This window comes from Salmo salar, chromosome 22 (genome assembly GCF_965601325.2).
Source record: "Salmo salar chromosome 22, fSalSal1, whole genome shotgun sequence".
NCBI lineage: Eukaryota > Metazoa > Chordata > Actinopteri > Salmoniformes > Salmonidae > Salmo > Salmo salar.
Genome location: NC_138312.1, coordinates 7441389 through 7465843, shown reverse-complemented (window position 1 = coordinate 7465843; position 24455 = coordinate 7441389). Strand labels below are relative to the sequence as shown.

Genomic DNA, 24455 nt, shown 5'->3' with positions numbered 1-24455 from the left:
CTTTATACCTACAGTTAACCACTGTGTCCTAATCTCCAAACTGGAGGCACTGGGGTTAAGCACTATCCCTCTAGGCTGGGTAAAGTCCTATTTATTTGGAAGGGAGCAAGTGGTAGAGGTTAATGGTTCACTGTCTCAGGCAAAACCAATGAGTTGTGGCGTTCCGCAGGGGACCGTGCTTGGGCCTCTGCTGTTTTTATTGTATATTAACGAAAGATGAAAGATGCTTGTTCTTGCCGTCATTTTCTTTATGCAGATGACTCTAGACTTCTGGTGTCTCACAAAAGTAAAACTATGTTGGAGAGCATACTTAGCACAGAGCTTACTAACATTAGCAAATGGCTTGGAGATAATAAGCTATCTCTGCACTTAGGGAAAACTGAAGCAATTATTTTTGGATCCAGACCTAAATTGTGTAGGTTGTCTGAAATCAGAGTGGAGTTAGGGGGTGAGGTGCTGACTTCTAAAACCTCTTTTAGTGCTAGCTACTGCCCTCATTCAATGCCATTTTGACTATGCTAGTACTTCCTGGTTTGGGGGCTTATCTAAATTTATGAAGGGGAAACTCCAGATAGCCCAGAATAAGCTGATCAGGGTAGGATTGAAGGTATGTTCACGTACTCACATAGGCAGGAGCTGCTTTCAGGAACTAAACTGGCTGCCTGTTGAGGCTAGGGTGTCCCAGATTAGACTAGGTTTGGTTAACAGGAGCATTTATGGTCCTGCACCCCGATATCTAAGTGATTACTTTCCTCGTGTTAGGGATGCACACAATCACAGCACCAGATCAGGTGTTGCTGATGTGTGCTTATACAGGTTCAGGAGTAATGCTGGGAAAGGTACTTTCTTGTATACTGGAGCCTCAGAATGGAATGAGTTGCCTCTGCCCATAAAATCAATGTCCTCTCTGGGCAGCTTAAAAAATAAAGTAAAAATATGTTTGATGTCTTCTGTGCCCATATGAATAACCCCTATGATGTAACTGGAATGACGAGATAGATGTTCTTCTTCTCTGTTTTTGTTTTATTATTTCACTGCCATACTGTGTTCGATCTTGTCTAGCCATCTTGTCTCAAGAGGACCACAATGGAAATAAGTCCCAGACTTTATCGTGTGTTATCCTTCATGATTGTATTAATGTGCATGTATGGCTTTTTACCAAGTTTTATGTGTGCTTGTTTTTTTGAAATGGTTGAATTAATAAACTAAACTAAAACAAACTTTATACCTTCACAGAACAGCGCAAACTGACTCTAACCAGAATAGAAAGAGGAGTGGGAGGCGCCGGTGTTGACGTTGAGACTGGTGTTTTGCTGGTAGTATTTAATGAAGCTGCCAGTTGAGGACATGTGAGGCATCTGTTTCTCAAACTAGACACTCTAATGTACTTGTCATCGTGCTCAGTTGTGCACTGGGGCCTCCCACTCCTCTTTCTATTCTGGTTAGAGCCAGTTTGTGCTGTTCTGTGAAAGGAGTAGTACACAGCGTTGTACGAGAGCTTCAGTTTCTTGGCAGTTTCTCGCATAGAATAGCCTTAATTTCTCAGAACAAAAATAGACTGACGAGTTTCAGAAAAAAGGTCTTTGTTTCTAGCCATTTTGAGCCTGTAATCGAACCCATAAATGCTGATGCTCCAGATACTCAACTAGTCTAAAGAAGGCCAATTTTATTGCTTCTTTAATCAGGACAACAGTTTTCAGCTGTGCTAACATAATTGCAAAAGGGTTTTCTAATGATCAATTAGCCTTTTAAAATGATAAACTTGGATTAGCTAACACAATGTGCCATTGGAACACAGGAGTGATGGTTGCTGATAATGGGCCTTTGTACGCCTATGTAGATATTCCATTAAAAATAAACTTTTTCCATCTACAATAGTCATTTACAACATTTACAACATTAACAATGTCTACAATGTATTTATTATTTATTTTAATGGACAATATTTTGTCTTTTCTTTCAAAAACAAGGACATTTCTTTTTTTCTTAAAAAAAGAAAAATATTTTCACCCCTTTTTACTCCCCAATTTCGTGGTATCCAATTGGTAGTAGTTACAGTGTACGGAGGAAACACTGTACACCTGGTAACCGTGTCAGCGTGCACTGCGCCTGGCCCGCCACAGGAGTCGCTAGACCGCGATGAGACAAGGATATCCCTGCCGGCCAAACCCTCCCCTAACCCGGACGACGCTGGGCCAATTGTGCGCCGCCCCACGGGCCTCCCGGTCGCGGCCAGCTGCGACAGAGCCTGGACTCGAACCCAGGCTCTGGTGGCCTTAGACCACTGCGCCACTCGGGAGGCCCCCACAAGGACATTTCTAAGTGACCCCAAACTTTTGAACGGTAGTGTATACTATACTGTAGTACTTACTGTAGTGTTTTTGTGGACTGTATTATGGTGTAGTACCTCCATACTCAATTGGAAAATCTCTGCCCCGTGCAAAATGCAACATTTTCTCTCCTCCGAGGTGTGTGAAAAGTTTGGGGTTGCACGGTTTGTGAGGTGGGGGTTTGTTATTACACCGATAAATTACATTATCCATCCAGACCTTTACCACCTAGGAAATGTGTGTGACCGGACCTTCTCAAATAGTACTTGAGCACCCCTGCTGTCGTATTTACTGTAGTGATTTTGCAGATTGTAGTTCGGTACACTGTTCTGTCGTGTTTTTGGGGACATTACTGTAGTATTTGTTAAAGTGTTTTTGTTTTATTAACTTCAACAAAAAAGTGGGGGGCTTTCTCCTTTAGGAAACCTACTGGAGAAATATTAAAAGAGCAAATTTTCCATAACCTGTAGGCAGGTCGGACTGGGTTCTGAACAGAGAGTTCAGAGCTCCTGCTCTTTTTTATAACCATAGGAAACACACTAAATGGTCTATACTTGGCATGTCGCTTTCTAACTTACAGGTGGCACAAATTGGGATATAGGGGAATGGGCAGGGTATTTGCAAATTAAATACTGTAGTATTTACAATAGTTTAAAAAATGGTGTTTTAGCGGACGGTAGTGTTTTTTCTGACATTACTTTGGTATTTACTACAGTGTTTTTTGTGTGGATAATACTTTAGTATTTACTATAGTATTCTACAGTATACTACACAATTCTATACTAAGTACTACCCATGATCAAGGGATACTACAATGTGTAGTATAGTATTCCACAGTATACTACAGTTTACTACAGCATTCTATAGTAAGTACTCTATAGTCAACTTTTAGTATTTCTTTATTACCTAATCAATCAACACAGTAACTCTCCCATCTAGAGATAAGGTCTTCATAAGAGGTTTTGGGGGTATTCAGCATTTCTCTGTGTGTGTGTTCTCAAGGTTTCAGCATTCTTTCCAACGTAATTAGAACTCTAACAGAGAGACGGGTGATGATGATGCTAGAATGCTTTCTTCTACAGTGTGAGTGTGACTATGCATGCATGATGTGGAAGAGCCAAAGCCATCAGAAGCTTTCTTTCTTTCTTTCTTTCCTTCTTTCCTTCTTTCCTTTCTTTCTTTCTTTCTTTCTTTCTTTCTTTCTTTCTTTCTTTCTTTCTTTCTTCTTTCTTTCTTTCTTTCTTTCTTTCTTTCTCTCTTTCTTTCTTTCTTTCTTTCTTTCTTTCTTTCTTTCTTTCTTTCTTTCTTTCTGGAGTAACTTCAGTGACTGATAGAAGATTGCTTACTTCTCGCTGATCTATCTATCTCTCAGATCAGCATGCCCTGCTCGGGTGGCTGTTGGGTGGGTGGACTACGATGTTGTCACTGATGCCGCTCCACCCTGATCAATCACACTGTTTTCAGAGTAGAGAGAGGGAGAGAGGGGGAGAGAGAGAGAGAGGGAGGAGGAGAAGCAAAGGAAGAGCAAGGGAGGTAGAGAGAGAGAGAGGCACAGAGCGAGAGAAAGAGAGAGAGGTAGAGAGAGAGAGGCAGAGAGAGGGAGGTAGTGAGAGGTGGGGGGGCATCTCTTTTGCATGCCGGATGGCAGGCAATGCATCAAAAGATGACAGCTTTCCCATTCTTCTTTAAATAAGAGTAGCAAGACTCCTGGCTGTGCTTTAAGTTTAATCATTCATCTAAATAAGTTGCACAGAGAAACTCTCGGAGTTGGAGGCTAGAAGCCGGGCGCTAGGCGGAGGGGGGAGAGCTAGGCAGCCTCCCAGGGGGCGAAAAAGGCAAAGCGGAATAAGAACCGACGTCGCGCTGCTGAATTTCTCATTTGTAAACGTGTAAACATATATTTGACTCAGATTGCCGACGCCAAACCGTGCCCCCTTTGCAGATTTATGTATTGGTTGAGTTCATGGCAGTTAAAGGAGGAGAGGAGGGAGGAGAGCGAGAGACAGAGAAAGAGTGATAGTGAGAGAGAGAAAGAGAGGCAGATAGGAGAGAGGGAGCGTATGGTGGCAGAATGAGAGACGGGACTCGTTGACGCGTCGTTGCGTTGAGGCGCTAAGTGACAGTGATTGATGCTCTCTGTGTTCTCAACTTATCAAGCAGTATAAGCAACGATGCTACCACTCCATTAGAGATAAATAGCAGAAATATACTGTATATCAGCGATGAATAAAGAATAAAATAAACACCAGGGATGGGGGTAAAACGGAGAGACCTATCTACATAATGAATAGAAAAATAGGGGGAGAGGGAGAGAGAGAGGGGTAGAGGGGGGAAAGAGGAAAGCAGGAGTGGGGGAGAGGAGAGGGGGGAGAAGATAGAGGAGAGGGGGAGGAAAGGGAGAAGAAGGGGAGAGAGGGAGGGAGAGAAAAGGAGGGGGAGAAATGGAAGAGAAGAAGAGAGAAGGAAGAGAAGAAGAGCGGGTGAGGGGAAGATGAGGGGAGGGTGCAGAGCAGGTTGGGGGGAGACATCAGCGTGATTGGGATTGGGATGCCGGGAACACATGGTCCTTGCTTCTGACAACGCAGACAAGCAAGTCACCCAGGCGGCAAAATAAAGGCTGTGTCCCAAATGGCACTCTATCCCCTACATAGTGCACTAATTTTGACCAGGGAATAGGGTGCCGTTTGGGCTGCAGGCAAAGCCTGGTCTGCCTGTGATTTGTTTCCCCAGCTCATCAGTGGGAGAGCTGGATGACGGATGGACTGGCGCTGGGTGCTCTGCGGTCTGCCCAAAGTGTCAAAGTTACTCGCACTAATAAAGACCCACTTTTCTTTTTGTCACCCTTCCTCCCTTCATTCTCCCTACTGCATTGCCAGTAAGTCAGGTGGTCGGTCGAGGCTTCCTTCTTTTTCTTGTTCTTTCCCATTTTTCTCCATCTCCCTCCGTTCCTTCCCCCAATGCATTGCCAGAGCTGTGCGATCTGGTCTTTGCCTTCCAATTCCTCACAGAGCAAAGTGGGTATCAAAGGAATTGGAGTGGTTTGTAAGGCAGGCTGGAGCGCTAGGTGGGATGTAATTGGCTGATTAGAAAATGATGAAAAGACTAAACGTTTCATGTCTTTCTTCCTCCTGTGAGCTGTTCTCTCTGTGTTTCAGAAGGGTTTCTCTTTTCCTCTCTCTGACCTCTCTCTCTCGTTTTCTCGCTAGCTGGCTCCATTTCCTTCTCTCTCTCCCTCCCTCTCTCTCTTGCCCCTCTCTCTCTCCATCTCCCTCTCCCCTCTCTCTCTCTCTCTCTCTCTCTCTCTCTTTGACTTATTCTTTTTCGCTGGCTCAGGAATGGAGAGATGGCTGATGGTGGTTAGTTGGAGCTGAGGCAATGGATGGTGCTTATGAATATGTCCCTGATTCCCCTCTGTGCTGGTCTGGCCTATCTATGGGCACACACAGCCATTACCCTATCACCTACTAAACTACAGCAGAGGAGCACAATTCCTTTGGCAAAGGCTCGGTTTCAGATTACATGTTTCAAGGGGCCAGAAAATGGTCAACAATTTGTTACTATAGATATCTAAATAGTGTAATATCCTTTACAAATAACAGTAATCACTGTAGCTACCACTTTCAGTTATTATCCCAACGCTTTCCTGTGGTCTGGACTCTGAGCTGAATACACAGTGCAGTGCTTTCTGCACAGTGAGGTCTTCCTCTCACGCATTTTGGATGCTTTTACTTTACCAATGAATGTCTGGCTGTATGTACTGACCGTATGAATCACTGTGTCTGCCCAAGGACATAGCGTAGGGACCCCTTACTGGGCTCTGTACAATCCACACCATCTGGACATAAAGGCAGTAGTGCTGACCACATCTCTTCTCCTACTGCTCTCCTCTCTCCTGGAGAGAAACTGCTAGATGTGGAGATGTGTAGCAGACCTGGGTTCAAATACTATTTGATACTATTCAACAACTTTCAAACAGTACATTTACTCTAGCCTGCCTGGAGTGCCAGATGGGCAGGGAGTTTGTGGTTTGCCATTTTGGGACTATTCTATTGGTTACATTGTAACCAGGCAATCTAAATAAAGCTCTGACAAAATATGAAATGAAGTGAGATAGTGTCTGAACCCAGGTCTGATGTGGGGTAGCTACAGAACAGGCTAATCAATCCAGTGTAGCTAGATAGTTCTCATGGGATGAGAGTGGTAAATCCACAGAGGAGTTGGATTGGGAGTGAGGGCGTGTATGAGGGCGTATAGAGGGAGAGATGTGATGTATGTCAGTGTCTTTACTCCTCCAGAACTGGCCAGAGAGGGAGAGAGTGCGAGACATAGAGGGAGGGAGATCCCTCCATCCGCTCTCGAGACTGACCGAGCGCTTCTTCCATCACCATTCCACTTGGTTTCATTCTCACAAGTCCAATATGTGACAGATGTGAACAGAGAAAACGTGAATGTGACAGTAACTTACTTATAGGTTGCCTAGCGGCAAGTAACATGTTGTATTTGATATCAGAGGACACCTACTGTAATAACATACGGTAATCAGAATGAATGGATTAATGAATTAAAGTGGAACTGACAGCGTTTTAGCAACATGAAATCTTATTGAAATCTGTTCATATACACCCACAGGAAGAATACGACACCTTTTTTTCACATTTTCTGACAAGCAAGCACTTAGATTGGGTCATTTTCACGTCTTCATAAATTCATAGAATGTTTGGGAATTACGTATAGTAAGGCATTTGTGAAAATTCTATAGCAATATAGAGTGGGAAAGCAACCGCGCATTTGGACAATTTATAGACACTGCTATAAATAAAACCCATCTGTCTCGTCCAGGTCTATGAGTCTACGCAGACCGGTGCGCCATAGCCAATCAGAGCTACAGTAGGCCTTTATGCAAATAAGCTTTTGGCCACAAAGGCCTGCCACCATTCATTTTGAAATGGACTGTGTGTTTACAGGCAGTTGCAACAGCGCAAATTTAGATCATTAGAACACATTCACCAACAGCCATAAAATACACCTGAATGAATTTCGGCAAATATGTAAACACCATGGGATTCCTCTTACATTTGTGAAATATACTGTCCTATTGATTAAACAACCATGAAAAGGTAGGCTCGCTCCCCCTCAGTTATTCACGTCAACAACAACAAGACCAACAACTAATGCTGGCCAGAGCGAGATGAGCTAAAATCTAACGAGGGAACATTAGATAAACCCTCTCAAACTTTTTCAGCTAGCTGGCCGTCAAAATTGCACTGATAAACAATGGGGAATAGTAGCCTGCTCATCCTTCTGCAGCTTCCCTCCAAATGCATGCTTTTCCCAACCCACGTTTTGACAACTGAATGGAAACCTGCCTGCCCATTTGATCGACGCTAAATACATTTGGCTGACAACTAAGTGTGGGTTCATAAAATGCCTTCAGTGTGTCAGAGTGTGCTCTGGGTGGTTCGTAAATGGCGAGCCCTGTCAGATTGTGTTTTTGTAAATTCAGAGCGTTTCACTCTCCGAGCATTCTGAGCGCACACCGCACTATTTACACTGGAAGATCTGGCCCGAGGAGTAGGGTTGATTCTAGCGTTCCTCACAATGGCACCCAAGCTAACTGGCTAAAGTTGGCTAGCTTGCTACCTACTTCCAGACACAAATGAGAGAACATCTTACTCTGACCATTTTACTCACCCTAGCAGAGCTGGTTAGGCTGTTTACATGTTATCTAGAGTGTTAATTAATAACTGTGCAGCTGACAACAATTTAATAACTTTTTTTGCCGACTTTTACTTACACCTGTCATATTCAGCGGGTGTTGCGCATTTTGGAAATTAATCAGTTATTCTGCTCTCTGGCACACTCAGATGAGTGCTCTAAAATCGGAGTAGATAGCCAGAATGAATTTACAAACGTAAGACATATACTAACACGATAACAGTCGTTCAAGATCAGCATAGCTGAGCTAGTTAGCTAGCGAAGCGATTCACATTTATTACAATGCGATTCACATTTTGATACTGCAGGGCAGCAGTATCGCTGGTTCAATTACAGTGTGTGTCCCTTTGTCTGTCTGTTGACTAGATAGGTAGGTCTAATAGTGTCACGTCCTGACCATAGAGAGCTCTTATTTTCTATGGTAGAGTAGGTCAGGGCGTGACTGGGGGTTGTTCTAGTTTATATTTTCTATGTGGGGTTCTAGGTTTATTTTCTATGTTGGTGATTTGTATGATTCCCAATTAGAGGCAGCTGGTTATCGTTGTCTCTAATTGGGGATCATACTTAAGTAGCATTTTTTCCACCTGGGGGTTATGAGATATTGTTTATGTTTAGTTGCCTGTTAGCACTGCATTATCGTCACGGTTCGTTTATTCTTTATTGTTTTGTATTTTGCTAAGTTTCACTTTCTAATAAAGATGTGGAACGCTACTCACGCTGCGCCTTGGTCCATCTATACACACGAACGTGACAAATAGCTTTAGTAAATACACACACACACCTTTAGAATAACACACAGACACGCCCGTACACATGCATCCAGGCATGCACACACACGCACACACTCTCACCTAGAGGTGTCATGCCATAGGGGGAACAAAGGGCACATGCCTCCTCAGATTTGCCCTTGTTATTACAATTTTAAATGTTAAATTAATTACTAAACATAATTTTTAAGCCCAAGTTTTATCTGAATTATTAATAAAAAAAACTTCCAGCTGTATTTTGCACGCGAACAGCTGAGAGTGACACGTGCATGAAAAAATATTATCATATACTAAAGTATTCACTGTAGTATTTACTGTGGTATATTGTAGTATTTACAGTTACCTATAGAATAAATAACATAGTAAAATAAAACTGTAGTATATACTATAGTATTTACTGTAGCGTTTTTAAGGACTGTAGTATACTGTAGTGTTAAGGTTTTATTATTGTCAACATAGAAATTGAGGCTTTCTCCTTCAGGAAACCTACTGGAGAAATATTAAAACAACAAATTTCCATAACCTGTGGGCAGGTAAGACTGATAGTTCAGCGTTTCTGCTCTTCTCTATAATCTGTAGGGAATATAATACATTGTCTATACTTGGCATGTAGGTTTGATACTTATGGGTGGCACAAACTGCAATACGCGAGAAGGGAAAGTGCAGTGTATTTGCAAATGAAGTACTGTAGTATTTACATGTAGTATATTTACAGTACCTTCAGAAAGTATTCACATCACTTGACTTATTCCACATGTTGTTGTGTTATAGCCTGAATTAAAAATTGATTAAATCTGTTTTTTCTCTCACCCATCTACACACAATACCTAATAATGACAGTAAAAACATATTTTTTTAAATGTTTGAAAATGTATTTCAAATGAAAAACAGAAATATCAAATGTACATAACTATTCACACCCCTGAGTCAATACAAGTTAGAATCACCTTTGGCAGCAATTACAGCTGTGAGTCTTTCTGGGTACGTCTCTAAAAACTTTGCAAACCTGGATTGTACAATATTTGCACAATATTTTTCAATTCTTCAAGCTCTGTCAAGTTGGTTGCTGATAATTGCTAGACAGTCATTTTCAAGTCTTGCCATAGATTTTCAAGCCGATTTAGGTCAAAACTCTAACTAGGCCACTCAGGAACAGTCAATGTTATCTTGGTAAGCAACTCCACTGTATATTTGGCATTGTCTTTTAGGTTATTGTCCTGCTGAAAGGTTCATTTGTCTCCCAGTGCCTGTTGGAAAGCGGACTGTACCAGGTTTTCCTCTAGGATTTTGCCTGTGCATAGCTTCTTTCCTTTTCTTTTTATCCTAAAAAACTCCCTAGTCCTTGCCAATGACAAGCATAACCATAACATGATCAAATCAAATCAAATTGTATTGGTCACATACACATGGTTAGCAGATGTTATTTCCGAGTGTAGCGAAATGCTTGTGCTTCTAGTTCCGACAATGCCGCAATATCTAACAAGTAATTTCTAGCAATTCCACAACAAATAACTAATGCACACAAATCTAAGTAAAGGAATGGAATAAGACTATATAAATATATGGATGAGCAATGACCGCGGCATAGGCTAAGATGCAATAGATAGTATAGAATACAGTATAAACATATGAGATGAGTAATGCAAGATATGTAAACATTATTAAAGTGACTAGTGTTCCATTTATTAAAGTGGCCAATGATTTCAAGTCTGTATAAAGGTAGCAGCCTCTCTGTGCTAGTGATGGCTGTTTAACAGTCTGATGGCCTTGAGATAGAAGCTGTTTTTCAGTCTCTCAGTCCCAGCTTTGATGCACCTGTACTGACCTCGCCATCTGGGTGCCCCGGTGATGCGTTGTGCAGACCGCACCACCGTCTGGAGAGCCCTGCGGTTGTGGGTGGTGCAGTTGCCATATCCGGCTTTGATACAGTCCGACCGGATGCTCTCAATTGTGAATATGTACAATTTTCTGAGGGTTTTAGGTGACAAGCCAAATTTATTCAGCGTCCTGAAGTTGAAGAGGCACTGTTGCGCTTTCTTCACCAAACTGTCTGTGTGGGTGGACCATTTCAGTTTGTCCGTGATGTGTACGCCGAGGAACTTAAAGCACTTGAAAAGTGGTACTCAGTGATGTGTTATGTTGGATTTACCCCAAACATAACACTTTCTATTCAGGACATAAAGGTTATTTCTTTGCCAAATTTTGGGTCATTTTACTTTAGTGCTTATTGCAAACAGAATGCATGTTTTGGAATATTTTTCTTCTGTACAAGCTTCCTTCTTTTCACTCTGTGATTTAGGTTAGCATTGTGGAGAAACTACAATGTGGTTAATCCATCCTGTTTCTCCTATCACAGCCATTAAACTCTGTATCTGTTTTAAAGTCACCATTGGCCTCATGATGAAATCCCTGAGCGGTTTCCTTCTTCTCCGGCAACTGAGTTAGGAAGGAAGCCTGTATCGTTGTAGTGACTGGGCGTATTGATACACCATCCATTGAGTAATTAATAACTACACCATGCTCAAAGGGATATTCAATGTCTGTTTATTTTTTTATCCATCTACCAATAGGTGCCCTTCTATGCGAGGCATTGGAAAACCTCCCTGGTCTTTGTGGTTTAATCTGTGTATGAAATTCATTGCTCGACTGAGACACCTTACAGATACAGTGCATTCGGAGAGTATTCAGACCCCACATTATATTACGTTACAGCGTTATTCTAGAATGTATTAAATAATTTTCCCGCCTAATCAATCTACACACAATACCACATAATGACAAAGCAAAAACAGGTTTTTGCAAATAAAAAAAATACAAATAAAAACAGAAATACCTTATTTACATAAGTATTCAGACCATTTGCTATGAGACTATGAGCTCAGTTGCAACCTGTTTTCATTGATCATCCTTGAGATGTTTCTACAACTTAATTGGAGTCCACCTGTGCTAAATTCAATTAATTGGACATGACTTGGAAAGGCACACACTTGTCTATATAAGGACCCACAGTTGACTGTGCATGTCAGAGCAAAAACCAAGCCATGAGCTTGAAGGAATTGTCCGTAGCGCTCTAAGTCAGGATTGTGTCGAGGCACACATTTCAGCGTTCCTCTGTGGAGATGGGAGAACTTTCCAGAAGGACAACCATCTCTGCAGCACTCCACCAATCAGGTCTTTATTGTAGGGTGGCCAGACAGAAGCCACTCCTCAGTAAAAGTCACATGACAGCCCGCTTGAAATTTGTCAAAGGGCACCTAAAGGACTCTCAGTCCATGAGAAACAAGATTCTCTGGTCTAATGAAACCAAGATTGACCTCTTTGGCCTGAATGCCAAGCTTCACGTCTGGAGGAAATCTGGCACCATCCCTACGGTGAAGCATGATGGTGGCAGCATCATGCTTTTGGGATGTTTTTCAGTGGCAGGGACTAGGAGACTCGTCAGGATTGAGGGAAAGATTGTAGCGTCATTCCCAAGAAGACTCAAGGCTGTAATTTCTGCCAAAGGTGCTTCAACAAAGTACTGAATAAAGGGTCTGAATACTTATGTAAATGTGATATTTCCGTTTTTTATTTGTAATAAATTTGCAAAAATAAAATAAAAGTGTTTTGCTTTGTCATTATGAGGTATTGTTTTATCTATTTTAAAATAAGACTGTAATGTAACAAAATGTTGAAAAGGTCAAGGGGTCAGGTTTAAAAAAAAAAAGACGTTTTTTGCTTATTATTGGGGTATTGTGTGTAGATAAACAATTTTATCAAATTTAGAATAAGGCTGTAACATAACGACGTGGAAAAAGTCAAGGGGTCTGAATACTTTCCCACTGTATGTGTATGTGTGGGGAAAAGTAATGAGGTAGTCATTCAAAAATAATGTTAAACACTATTATTGCAAACAGAATGAGTCCATGCAATGTGTTATGTTACTTGTTAAGCACATTTTTACTCTTGCACTTATTTAGGCCTGCCATAACAAAGGGGTTGAATACTTATTGACTCAATACATTTTAGCTTTTCATTTTAATGAATTAGTAAAAATGGATAAAAACATAATTCCACTTTGACATTATGGGGTAGGCCAGTGAAACAAAATCTCAATTTAATAAATGTTAATTTCAGACGGTAACACAACAAAATGTGGAAAAAGTCAAGGGGTGTGAATACTTTCTGAAGGCAATGTAAAAAAGTGTAGTGTTTTTGCAGACTGCAGTGTTTTTGTGGATAATAATGTAGTATTTACTATAGCATGTCTACATTATACTACAACATTCTATAGTAAGACCTACACATGATCGAGGGATACTACAGTGTGTAGTATAGTGTTCAACATTATATTACAGCATTGTTGACTACTTGTTTCTGATTGGCTAGAAGGGCATTCTAGAATGGACATTGAATAATGGGAGAGTTGGAAAAGACATCGGGACAGTTGGAAAAGATATCGGGACACCTTGCAATCATGACGCAATATGCGCCTACACATGTAGACCGTACTTGCTACAAAGTTACAGAGAGCTAAACCAACAACCACACGAACCGAAATTGGTTACATTGTAATCACATGTCCAACGAGGAAAAACTTACCGAGGTAGCATTGATTTGTTTTTGCAGATACTTATTTTTTTGTAGCATATTATGACCTAACGTGGTGAGTGATGAACATGAATTTCTCCGGTCCCTATGTTGCCTAGGGTTTGAAATGCAATGTGATCTCCTCGTAATGAACAGTGTCGAGTGTCCTGACGAGAAGGCAAACTTTTCTAGCTACGCCAGTCAAAATCGGGCATCATCAGCTCATTGTTATGAATGTCAATAGAAAACAGCTTAAATAAATGCAAATGCAGCTACTTTGCTGTTGTTTTGACTGCAGAGGTCATGACTGTGTTAGCCATAGCTAGTTGGCTAGCTAGCAAGCGACGGACAAGAATGTTGCCAGCAAGCATGGCAACGGAACATACAGTGCATTCGGAAGGTATACAGACCCCTTTACTTTTTCCACATATTTTTCATTACAGCCTTATTCTGAAATTTATGAAATGTGTTTTTTCGCTCATCAATCTACACACAATACCCCATAATGGCAAAGCAAAAACAGGTTTTCAGAAATATTTGCAAATGTATAAAAAATAATTAAATGATATTACATTTACATAAGTATTCAGACCCTTTACTCAGTACTTTGTTGAAGCACCTTTGGCAGTGATTACAGCCTTAAGTCTTCTTGGGTATAATGCTACAAGCTTGGCACACCTGTATTTGGGGAGTTTCTCACATTCTTCTCTGCAGATCCTCTCAAGCTCTGTCAGGTTGGATAGGGAGAGTCGCTGCACAGCTATTTTCAGGTCTCTCCAGAGATGTTCGATTGGGTTCACGTCCGGGCACTGGCTGGGCCACTCAAGGACATTCAGAGACTTGTCCTGAAGTCACTCCTGCATTGTCTTGTCTGTGTGCTTAGGGTCGTTGTCCTGTTGGAAGATGAACCTTCGCTCCAGGTCCTAAGCGCTCTGGAGCAGGTTTTCATTTACATTTACATTTAAGTCATTTAGCAGACGCTCTTATCCAAACTCTCTGTACTTTGCTCCGTTCATCTTGCCCTCAATCCTGACCAGTCTCCAAGTCCCTGCCACTGAAAAACATCCACACAGCATGTTGCTGCCACCACCATGCTTCACCGTAGGGATGGTGCCAGGTTTCATCAGACCATAGAATCTTGTTTCTTATGGTCTGAGAGTCCTTTAGGTACCTTTTGGCAAACTCCAAGTGGGCTGTCAAGTGCCTTTTACTGAGGAGTGGCTTCCGTCTGGCCTGATTGGTGGAGTACTGCAGAGATGGTTGTACTTCTGGAAGGTTCTCCATCTCCACAGAGGAACTCTGGAGCTCTGTCAGAGTGACCATCACGTCCGTGACCAAGACCGTTTTCCCAAAATTCTAATTTTTACAGGGCGGCCAGCTCTAGGAAGAGTCTTGGTGGTTCCAAACTTCTTCCATTTATGAAAGGGAAAGGAAAGGGAAAGGGGGATACCTGATGGAGGCCAATGTTTTCTAGGGGACCTTCAATGCTGCATACATTTTTTGGTACCCTTCCCCATATCTGTGCCTTGACACAATCCTGTCTCGGAGCTCTAGGGACAATTCCTTCGACCTCATATCTTGGTTTTTGCTCTGACATGCACTGTCAACTGTGGGACCTTATATAGACAGGTGTGTGCCTTTCAAAATCATGTCCATTCAATTGAATTTACCACAGGTGGACTCCAATCAAGTTGTTGAAACAACTCAAGGATGATCAATGGAAACAGGATGCACCTGAGCTCAACTTCGAGTCTAATAGCAAAGGGTCTGAATACTTATGTAATAAGGTATTTCTGTTTTGTATGTTTAATACATTTGCAAAAAAGTCCCCAAAACTGTTTTCGCTTTATCATTATGGGGTATTGTCTGTAGATTGATGAGGTAAAAAAATATTTTATACATTTTTGAATAATGCTGCAACGTAACAATGTGGAAAAAGTCAAGGGGTCTGAATACTTTCCAATTGTACTCTATCTGACTAATCAAACAAATGATTTGGTCACGTCTCTAGCAACAAAAAGATGAGAAAATCTGAATTCTACTATAATTTTTTTTAATCAAAGACTTTTATTTCTACCGATAAATGTCTGTGTCACGCCCTGACCTGAGAGAGACGTTTTATTTCTCTATTTTGTTAGGTCAGGGTGTGGGGTGGGCATTCTATGTGTTATATTTCTATGTTGTTTTTTTCCCCTTTGATTGGCCTGGTATGGTTTACAATCAGAGGCAGCTGTCAATCGTTGTCTCTGATTGGGAATCATACTTAGGCAGCCCTTTTTCCCTCCTTCAGTGTGGGATCTTGTTTTTGTACAGCTCAGTAAGCCTGCAGAACGTGACGTTCGGTTTTCGTTGTTTATTATTTTGATTTAGTGTTCTGAGTTAAATAAAATAGAAATATGAACACTTACCACGCTGCACCTTGGTCTTCTCCTTACGATGATCGTCACAGAAGATCCCACCACAATATGACCAAGCAGCGTGGTATGGACCAGTGGACTTTTGAGGAGATTAGTAGGAGTATATCCTGGACTTTGGAAGGAATAGTGGCAGGAGACAAGAGCCTGCCAGGGAAGCAGGCGGAAGCAGCGAAGGAGGACAGCTACGAAGTCGAGAAGGAAGGCCACAGAAACCACAATAAAAAATTTGGGGGGGGGCACATGGAGCAGTCGGCGGAGCCGAGGAGGGAACCAGAGCCCATCCAGGACAAAAGAGATATGGGAGAGTTGTTGAGTTAGTGGAGGATGCACGGATTTTTCCCATAGGAACGTGTTATCAGTTTGGTGCCACCTGAGTCAGCTCCCCGTACTCGCCCTGAAGTGTGTGTTACCAGTCTGGTGCCACCTGTGCCAGCCCCACGCATCAGGCCTCCGGCGACAGTTCCCAGTCCAGAGCTTCCTGCAACGTCCCCCAGTATGGAGCCTGCAGGAATGGTCCCCAGGTCGGAACCTCCTGAGATGGCCTGCAGCCCAGAGCCTCCAGCAGCGGCCTGCAGTACAGAGCCTCCGGCGATGATCTACGGTCCGGTGGCACAAAAGCGGAGGGATCAGTGGGCGGAGCGGGGGCTATGCCCCGAACCGGAGCCGCTACCATGGGTAGATGCCCACCCGGACCCTCCCCTATAGGTTCAGGTTTGCGGCCGGGAGTCCGCACCTTTGGGGGGGTACTGTCATGCCCTGACCTGAGAGAGACGTTTTATTTCTCTATTTTGTTAGGTCAGGGTGTGGGGTGGGCATTCTATGTGTTATATTTCTATGTTGTTTTTTCCCTTTGATTGGCCTGGTATGGTTTCCAATCAGAGGCAGCTGTCAATCGTTGTCTCTGATTGGGAATCATACTTAGGCAGCCCTTTTTCCCTCCTTCAGTGTGGGATCTTGTTTTTGTACAGCTCAGTAAGCCTGCAGAACGTGACATTCGTTTTTCGTTGTTTATTATTTTGATTTAGTGTTCTGAGTTAAATAAAATAGAAATATGAACACTTACCACGCTGCACCTTGGTCTTCTCCTTATGATGATCGTCACAGTATGCTTTAGTATTGTTTTCTTTGGCAACTGTGGTATAAGCGGGATAAACATATTTGTTCTGTACATTACCTTGTAAAAAGGAACTATGCAAAGGGACTCAGTGTTCATTATTGCCAAGGTAATGTACAGAATGTCTGTGTTTATCCCTTACGTATACTACGTATTACGTATACGGAACATAAAGAACGAACAACTGGGTCACGTCCAAGAAAATCGAACTAAACGACCAAACGACTGAGTCGTGTCTCTAGCGACCAAAAGATAAGAAAGTATGAATTATCTTATAAAATACAATTCTATAGTAAGTACTGTAGTAGGGTTGGGCAGTATCCAGATTTTCATACTGTCATACTGTTTCTGTACCATACCGTGGTCTACAGTATTACTAAATGTGCACACAAGGGGCACTATTTAAAAAAGATATATCATACCATCGGTATTTCGAAATACCCTGGTATGCGGTATAAACGGTATATCGCTATAGTATTCTATCGTAAACTGTAATATTTTTTAACGTTGGCAGCTGTCTATCACCACATCTGGCTGACTAAGTGAGGGGTTAGCCTAAATGATTAAGATAAGTTTCTGATTACGTTCCTAAGTGTGAGAAAAATATTTAGAGAAACCTAACTTACAACTGAATAGACAAATAAATTGGAAATTATTTGCGAAATGACTCACTTTTGCGCCAGATTCAAAAACCATATGGAGTTTTCCATTCATCTAAACAATGGACATAGCGCATTTTGGATATTGCATTTAGTGAAAAAAATAATAAAGCACACCAAAAGTAAATGTTTTAAAAGTTTGCAATAATTCATACACATAGAAAGGAACCCATGAGCCTTAATTTCAGATGAAAAAATGCAAACGTGAAAAAATTTGAAAATAAACTCTTCATATTTACGAGATTGGATATTGGTACTACTATCTCTAATTAATGTTTTCCAGCCCTAAGGAGTTTTCCTCACTGTGGTGTCTGGTCTTTAAAGAGAAGAGATATCTGGACAGAATTATCCACCTTGACCTTTGTAATAAAAGATACAGGAAATGAACAATGACATATGATCCCAACTGGTCACTGTTGTAAAATAAATGGCATTTCACAGACGCCTCAAAGATTTTCTGCTAAAAAGTGCAAGCTTCATTAATTCTAACATGTGGGTTTCCACGGCTAGAATGTCCAGAGTTATTACTTTGTCATTCATATTCATATTTACAGTTTTTCTCATTCGCGTACAAGCAATTGTTGGATCTGTTTTGAAACGTATCTAAAGCAGAACAGCAATGATCAAATGATCAAATACATTTACCAAACTCATTTTCTTGGATATCTTAGACCACCTTTTGCAAAACGTTAAATACAAATGTCATTGAATACAAACTTTACTGTTAAATATTTTCTTCACAGAAAATGAACACATTGTTTTGATTAGAGGAGAAATCTGTGCAATTGTGATAATAATCAATACTAATGCACTAAATGCGAAATCATTCCGTCAGTGTATTACTATGCAACATGGAAAGATCTAGTCAACGGGGACTGTCATATTGTTATGATTTTTTTTTTGCATGCAGAGATGCAGAAAACGAAGTTAGGTTACTTATACATAACTTTGGGTTACTCCTAAGTCATCATCTCCATCATTGTGGCCTTCCACTATAGAGCTTTGCTTAGGTGTGGATTTAGGGCCTGTACATTCATATCAGTTGTGTTCCTCCATTGTATTCACCTTTACTTATTTCTATTGTGGACTGTGTTTCTGTACACCAATTGAAAGTCTACAAAACTATACATAAACCAACCTTTGTATTGAATACATGGAATTGGATTGTGATGATACTGATGAATAAATCCTGCACACAATGTGCTTATTATTTTATTTAATTTTTTTCCTCAGGAATCATTTTGGATTTGAGCTGTATGAAATTGTTTCGTAAAATATGCATACCAAGAGAGCAATTGCCCAGAATTCTAGACCTTTGGATAGTTGTACTTCCAATTTTGATCATGATTTAGTGACTGCAAAGAAAATGTATTGATCTATTCTGACTTTTAGAACAGACAAATTCAATTTTTTTGTCTGCTTGCACTCAAGAGAGAAGAATGGTTGTGTTAGTCTTTTTGTAGGCAAACATGTTTTTGAATGAATGTATTTGCAATCCAAAGAGCTCTATTTTCATGTCATCCAACAAATGTAAGCGCCTGGAGTTTGCTGAACGGCAATGAAAACGTTTTGATCAAAAACCGAGTGATCATCACCACTGTTTAATTCTCAAGAAACACAATTTGTTAATGATGGAATCCGCATTAGGGGAAGCACCGCCACTGTCTGCCCCAACACCTTTGCTATTGTTTTTGTTTTGTGGACGAAATGGAGGTGAGGTGCGTCGAGCAGTGTGGTCAAAAAAAATTACAGTATATATTCTGCTGTTCCATCGTGCGTGCAATAATGTCAGAGAGAAAAAAATGTATGTTTGTTGTTTGCAGTAACTTCTTTGTTGTTGTAATATCACAAACGGACGTGGCAGTTTCACCCAGTTTCACCCAGTGTGGAAACGTATCTGTATGTCCTGACCTCAGTTTTTTTATGTCAGATTTTTGTATGTTATCTGGTCATATATAATGTTTTTCTTGTTTATATGTTCACCTTTCCGGGTACTGCAGATAGAAATTAGCTGTTGGCTAAATCTGGTCCAACACATCTGTTCTCAAGTGCACTGAGTGTCACATAACACCCTGATCTGTTTTACCTGTCTTTTTTCTTGTCTCCACCCCCCTCCAGGTGTCGCCCATCATCCCATTATCCCCTGTGTATTTATATCTGTGTTCTCTGTTTGTCTGTTGCCAGTTCGTCTTGTCTGGTCAGGTCTTACATGCGTTCTTTCCCGCCGTCCTGTTTCTCTAGTTCTGATTCCTAGTTTTACCTGGTTCTGACCATTCTGCCTGCCCTGACCCCGAGCCTGCCTGCCGTCCTGTCCCTGCCTGATTCTGACCTGATTACGAACCTCTGCCTGCCCTGACCCCGAGCCTGCCTGCTGTCCTGTACCTGCCTGACTCTGACCTGATTATGAACCTCTGCCTGCCCTGACCCCGAGCCTGCCTGCTGTCCTGTACCTGCCTGACTCTGACCTGATCACGAACCTCTGCTTGCCCTCGACCTGCCCTTTGCCTGCCCCGTGTTTATAATAAATCATCTGAGAACTGTACTATCCGTCTCCAGTGTCTGCATCTGTGTCATATCCTGAGTCGTGATACTGAGACTGTTTTGTTGAACTGTACATTGTCCCTGTTGAAATAAACATAATAATAACAATACGTAATAATTTAAAGACTTTGAAAGAATTTCCCCATTGATGGAAAATGCTGCAATTTGTGGAATACTGAGATACTGGCCATATCAGTCAAGGATTTATATGCTACATTTGTACATTTGAAGCGTTTCATTTCAAAATGCTATATATCCATTTTCAGAATTGTTGGTAAATTAGCTTTTATTGTTTAAAGAAATTATGTAAGATGTTGGTTATTTTTTTCACTATCCAATCATGGCATTGCTCAATGACAGACATGTATTTGTTTAAAATCTATCACTTGATGGGTTCATTTCAGAGAGACAAATAATCATGTTTTTTTGTGCAAAATGCTATACATCAACCTCACACTCAGTGAAAAAAGTAGTACTGCTAGGTTTTGTACAGTCAAATGTAACAAATTACTACATTTTTAATAAAGATCTGTAAAAAGTATATATTTGTGAAATCAATATGTTTTCAGAATACTCTGAGGCTTATGTCAAATGTAAATGTACTGACGATTGTGATGAATTGTGATGAAGCTCATTGACATTGTTGCCAATGATGGGGAATAACCAATCGCAATGAGGCATCGACATTTGTGCAAGCTTCAGACAACCACCAATGAACGTGACTCTACATCAAATGTTGCAATGGTAAAACGTTTTATTTAATTTTCGCCTGACACAAGCACATTGATCACTCTTAATTCTTTGCTAATACGTTGGTATGCATAATATTTTATTTTCTTAAAAATTCTGGTGCTTGTCAACACAATCTTCACTCCCATTTAACAACTCTAAATTGATTTAATGTTTAATGCTAAAATGTCTTGAGTCAACAAGTATTCAACCCCATTGTTATGGCAAGTACAAATAAGTTGAGGAGAAAATAAATTGCTTAACAAGTAACATAATTAGTTGCATAGACTCACTCTGTGTGCAATAATAATGTTTAATGTTTTTTAAGGACTACTTCATCTCTGTACCCAACACATATAATTATCTATAAGTTCCCTCAGCTGATCAGTGAATTTCAGACACAGATTAAACCACAAAGACCAGGGAGGTTTTCCAATGCCTCGCAAAGAAGGGCACCTATGGGTAGATTGGTAAAAATAAAAAAGCAGACATTTAATTTCCTTTTGAGTATAATGAAGTTATTAATTACACTTTGGATGATGTATCAATACACCCAGTCACAACAACGATACAGGCGTCCTTCCTAACTCAGTTGCCGGAGAGGAAGTACACCGCTCAAGGATTACACCATGAAGCCAATGGTGACTTTAAAACACTTACAGAGTTTAATAGCTGTGACAGGAAAAAACTGAGGATGGATCAACAACATTGTAGTTTCTCCACAATACTAACCTATTTGACAGAGTGAAAAGAAGGAAGCCTGTACATAATAAAAATACTCCAAAACATCCATTCTGTTTGCAATCAGGCACTAAAGTAATACTGCAAAAAATATGGCAAAGAAATGAACTTCATGTCCTGAATACAAAGTGTTATATTTGTGGCAAATCCAACACAAGGCATTACTGAGTACCACTCTCCATATTTTCAAGCACAGTGGTGGCTGCATCATGTTATGGGTATGCTTGTAATCATTAAGGACTGGGGAGTTTTTCTGGAAAAAATCTATTGAATGGAGCTAAGCGCAGGCAAAATCCTAGAGGAAAACCTGGTTCAGTCTGCTTCCACCAGACATTGGGAGATGAATTCACCTTTCACCAATAACCTAAAACACAAGGCCAAATCTACACTGGAGTTGCTTACAAAGAAGAAAGTGAATATTCCTGAGTGGCCGTGTTGTAGTTTTGACTTAAATCTATGGCAAAACCTGAAAATGGTAGTCTAGCAATGATCAACAACCAATTTAACAGAGCTTGAAGAATAAATAAAAAAAATATTGGCAAATGTTGCACAATCCAGGTGTGGAGAGCTCTTAGAGACTTACCCAGAAAGACTCACAGCTGTAATCGCTGCCAAAAGTGTTTCTACAAAGTATTGACTAAAGGGTATGAAATAAGACACAGTTGAAGTCAGAAGTTTACATACACTTAGGTTGGAGTCATTAAAACTCATTTTTCAACCACTCCACAAATGTCTTGTTAACAAACTATAGTTTTGGCAAGTCGGTTAGGACATCTACTTTGTGCATGACAAAAGTAATTTTTCCAACAATTGTATACAGACAGATTATTTCACTTATAATTCACTGTATCACAATTCCAGTGGGTCAGAAGTTGACATACGCTAAGTTGACTGTGCCTTTAAACAGCTTGGAAAATTCCAGAAAATTATGTCATGGCTTTAGAAGCTTCTGATAGGCAAATTGGCGTAATTTGAGTTGGAGGTGTAACCCATGGATGTATTTCAAGACCTACCTTCAAACTCAGTGGCTCTTTGCTTGACATTATGGGAAAATCAAAAGAAATCAGCCAAGACCTCAGAAAAAAATTGTAGACTTCCACAACTTTGGTTCATCCTTGGGAGCAATTTCCAAACGCCTGAAGGTACCACGTTCATCTGTACAAACAATAGTACGCAAGTATAAACACCATGGGACCACGCAGCCATCATACCGCTCAGGAAAGAGATGCGTTCTGTCTCCTAGAGATGAACGTACTTTGGTGCGAATAGTGCAAATCAATCCCAGAACAACAGCAAAGGACCTTATGAAGATGCTGGAGGAACAGGTACAAAAGTATCTACATCCACAGTAAAACGAATCCTATATCGACATAACCTGAAAGGCCACTCAGCAAGGAAGAAGCCACTGCTCAAAAACCGCCATAAAAAAGCCAGACTACGATTTGCAACTGCACATGGGGACAAAGATCGTACTTTTTGGAGAAATGTCCTCTGGTCTGATGAAACAAAAATAGAACTGTTTGGCCATAATGACCATCATTATGTTTGGAGGAAAAAGGGGGAGGCTTGCAAGCCGAAGAAATATGTTTGGGGTCATTGTCCATTTTGATATATTTGGATTTACTGAAGCAACATCTCAAGACATCAGTCAGGAAGTTAAAGCTTGGTCGCAAAATGGCTTAAGGACAACAAAGTCAAGGTATTGGAGTGGCCATCACAAAGCCCTGACCTCAATCCTATAGAAAATTTGTGGGCAGAACTGAAAAAGCGTGTGCAAGCAAGGAGACCTACAAATCTGACTCAGTTACACCAGCTCTGTCAGGAAGAATGGGCCAAAATTCACTCCACTTATTGTGGGAAGCTTGTGGAAGGCTACCCGAAACGTTTGACCTAAGTTAAACAATTTGAAGGCAATGCTGCCAAATACTAATTGAATGTATGTAAACTTCTGACCCACTGAGAACGTGATGAAAGAAATTGAAGCTGAAATAAATAACTCTCTCTACTATTATTCTGACATTTCACATTTTTAAAATAAAGTAGTGATCCTAACTGACCTAAAACAGGGAATTTTTACTAGGATTAAATCTCAGGAATTGTGAAAAACTGAGTTTAAATGTATTTGGCTAAGGTGTATGTAAACTTCTGGCTGTATTGCTGTATTTCATTTTCATTAAATGTCTAAAAGTTTCTAAAAATATGTTTTCACTTTTGGGGTATTGTGTGTAGATAGGTGAAAAAAAAATTGTTTACATTAATTTCGAAATCAGGCTGTATGAATACTTTTTGAAGGCACTGTATAGGCATGCCTAATTTAGGCATCTTTTTTAATACTTTTCAAGTGTCAGTTCCAAATATCTCTAATGCTTGCTCCAGCAGTAGTTTTTTTTATGTGCGTGATATCAGAATGCACTCACTGATCCAAAATGTGATTGTTAAACAGCAGGAGAGTTAACACGCGCTGCCCTCAAACCAAGGCATGCTGCCTGCTAATTATCTATAGTTTATGTTTAAACTTGTCAATTTAAAATTAGAGGCCCAAGTTCCCGAGTTGGAATTCCGAGTTGGATGACCGTTCAAAAAGTATTTTCCAAGTCGGAGCTCGTTTTTTCCGAGTTCCCAGTTGTCATGAACACATTTAGGTTGGAAGTCTGTGATTTCCGTGTTTCCAGTTCAAAGTTGTTTTGAATGCATCATCAGATTGTAACTTTGGGGTTGCCAGTTTCGACCCACCTTTCCCATGGTTTTATTTTTATTTAGCGTATAAACTTATTCTGTGTTTGCCCCCCCCATTTATTGATAAAACCCCCATCATAGTAATATTTCCTGTATAATATCCCCCCACGATACCTTCCCCCAAGTAATGCATTGTA

At 40.7% G+C, this 24455-nt stretch overlaps 1 protein-coding gene and 1 non-coding gene across 2 annotated transcripts in view; both read right to left on the bottom strand.

Annotated features, from left to right (window-relative positions):
- LOC106582673 (neurexophilin-2) overlaps nucleotides 1–24455 on the bottom strand; it is a 104105-nt gene that overhangs the window by 37808 nt on the left and 41842 nt on the right. The gene's annotated exons all lie outside the window — the stretch shown is intronic.
- LOC123729730 (U7 small nuclear RNA) lies at nucleotides 2734–2788 on the bottom strand. Its single transcript, XR_006761438.1, has one exon. It is a non-coding gene; the product is annotated as a U7 small nuclear RNA (small nuclear RNA).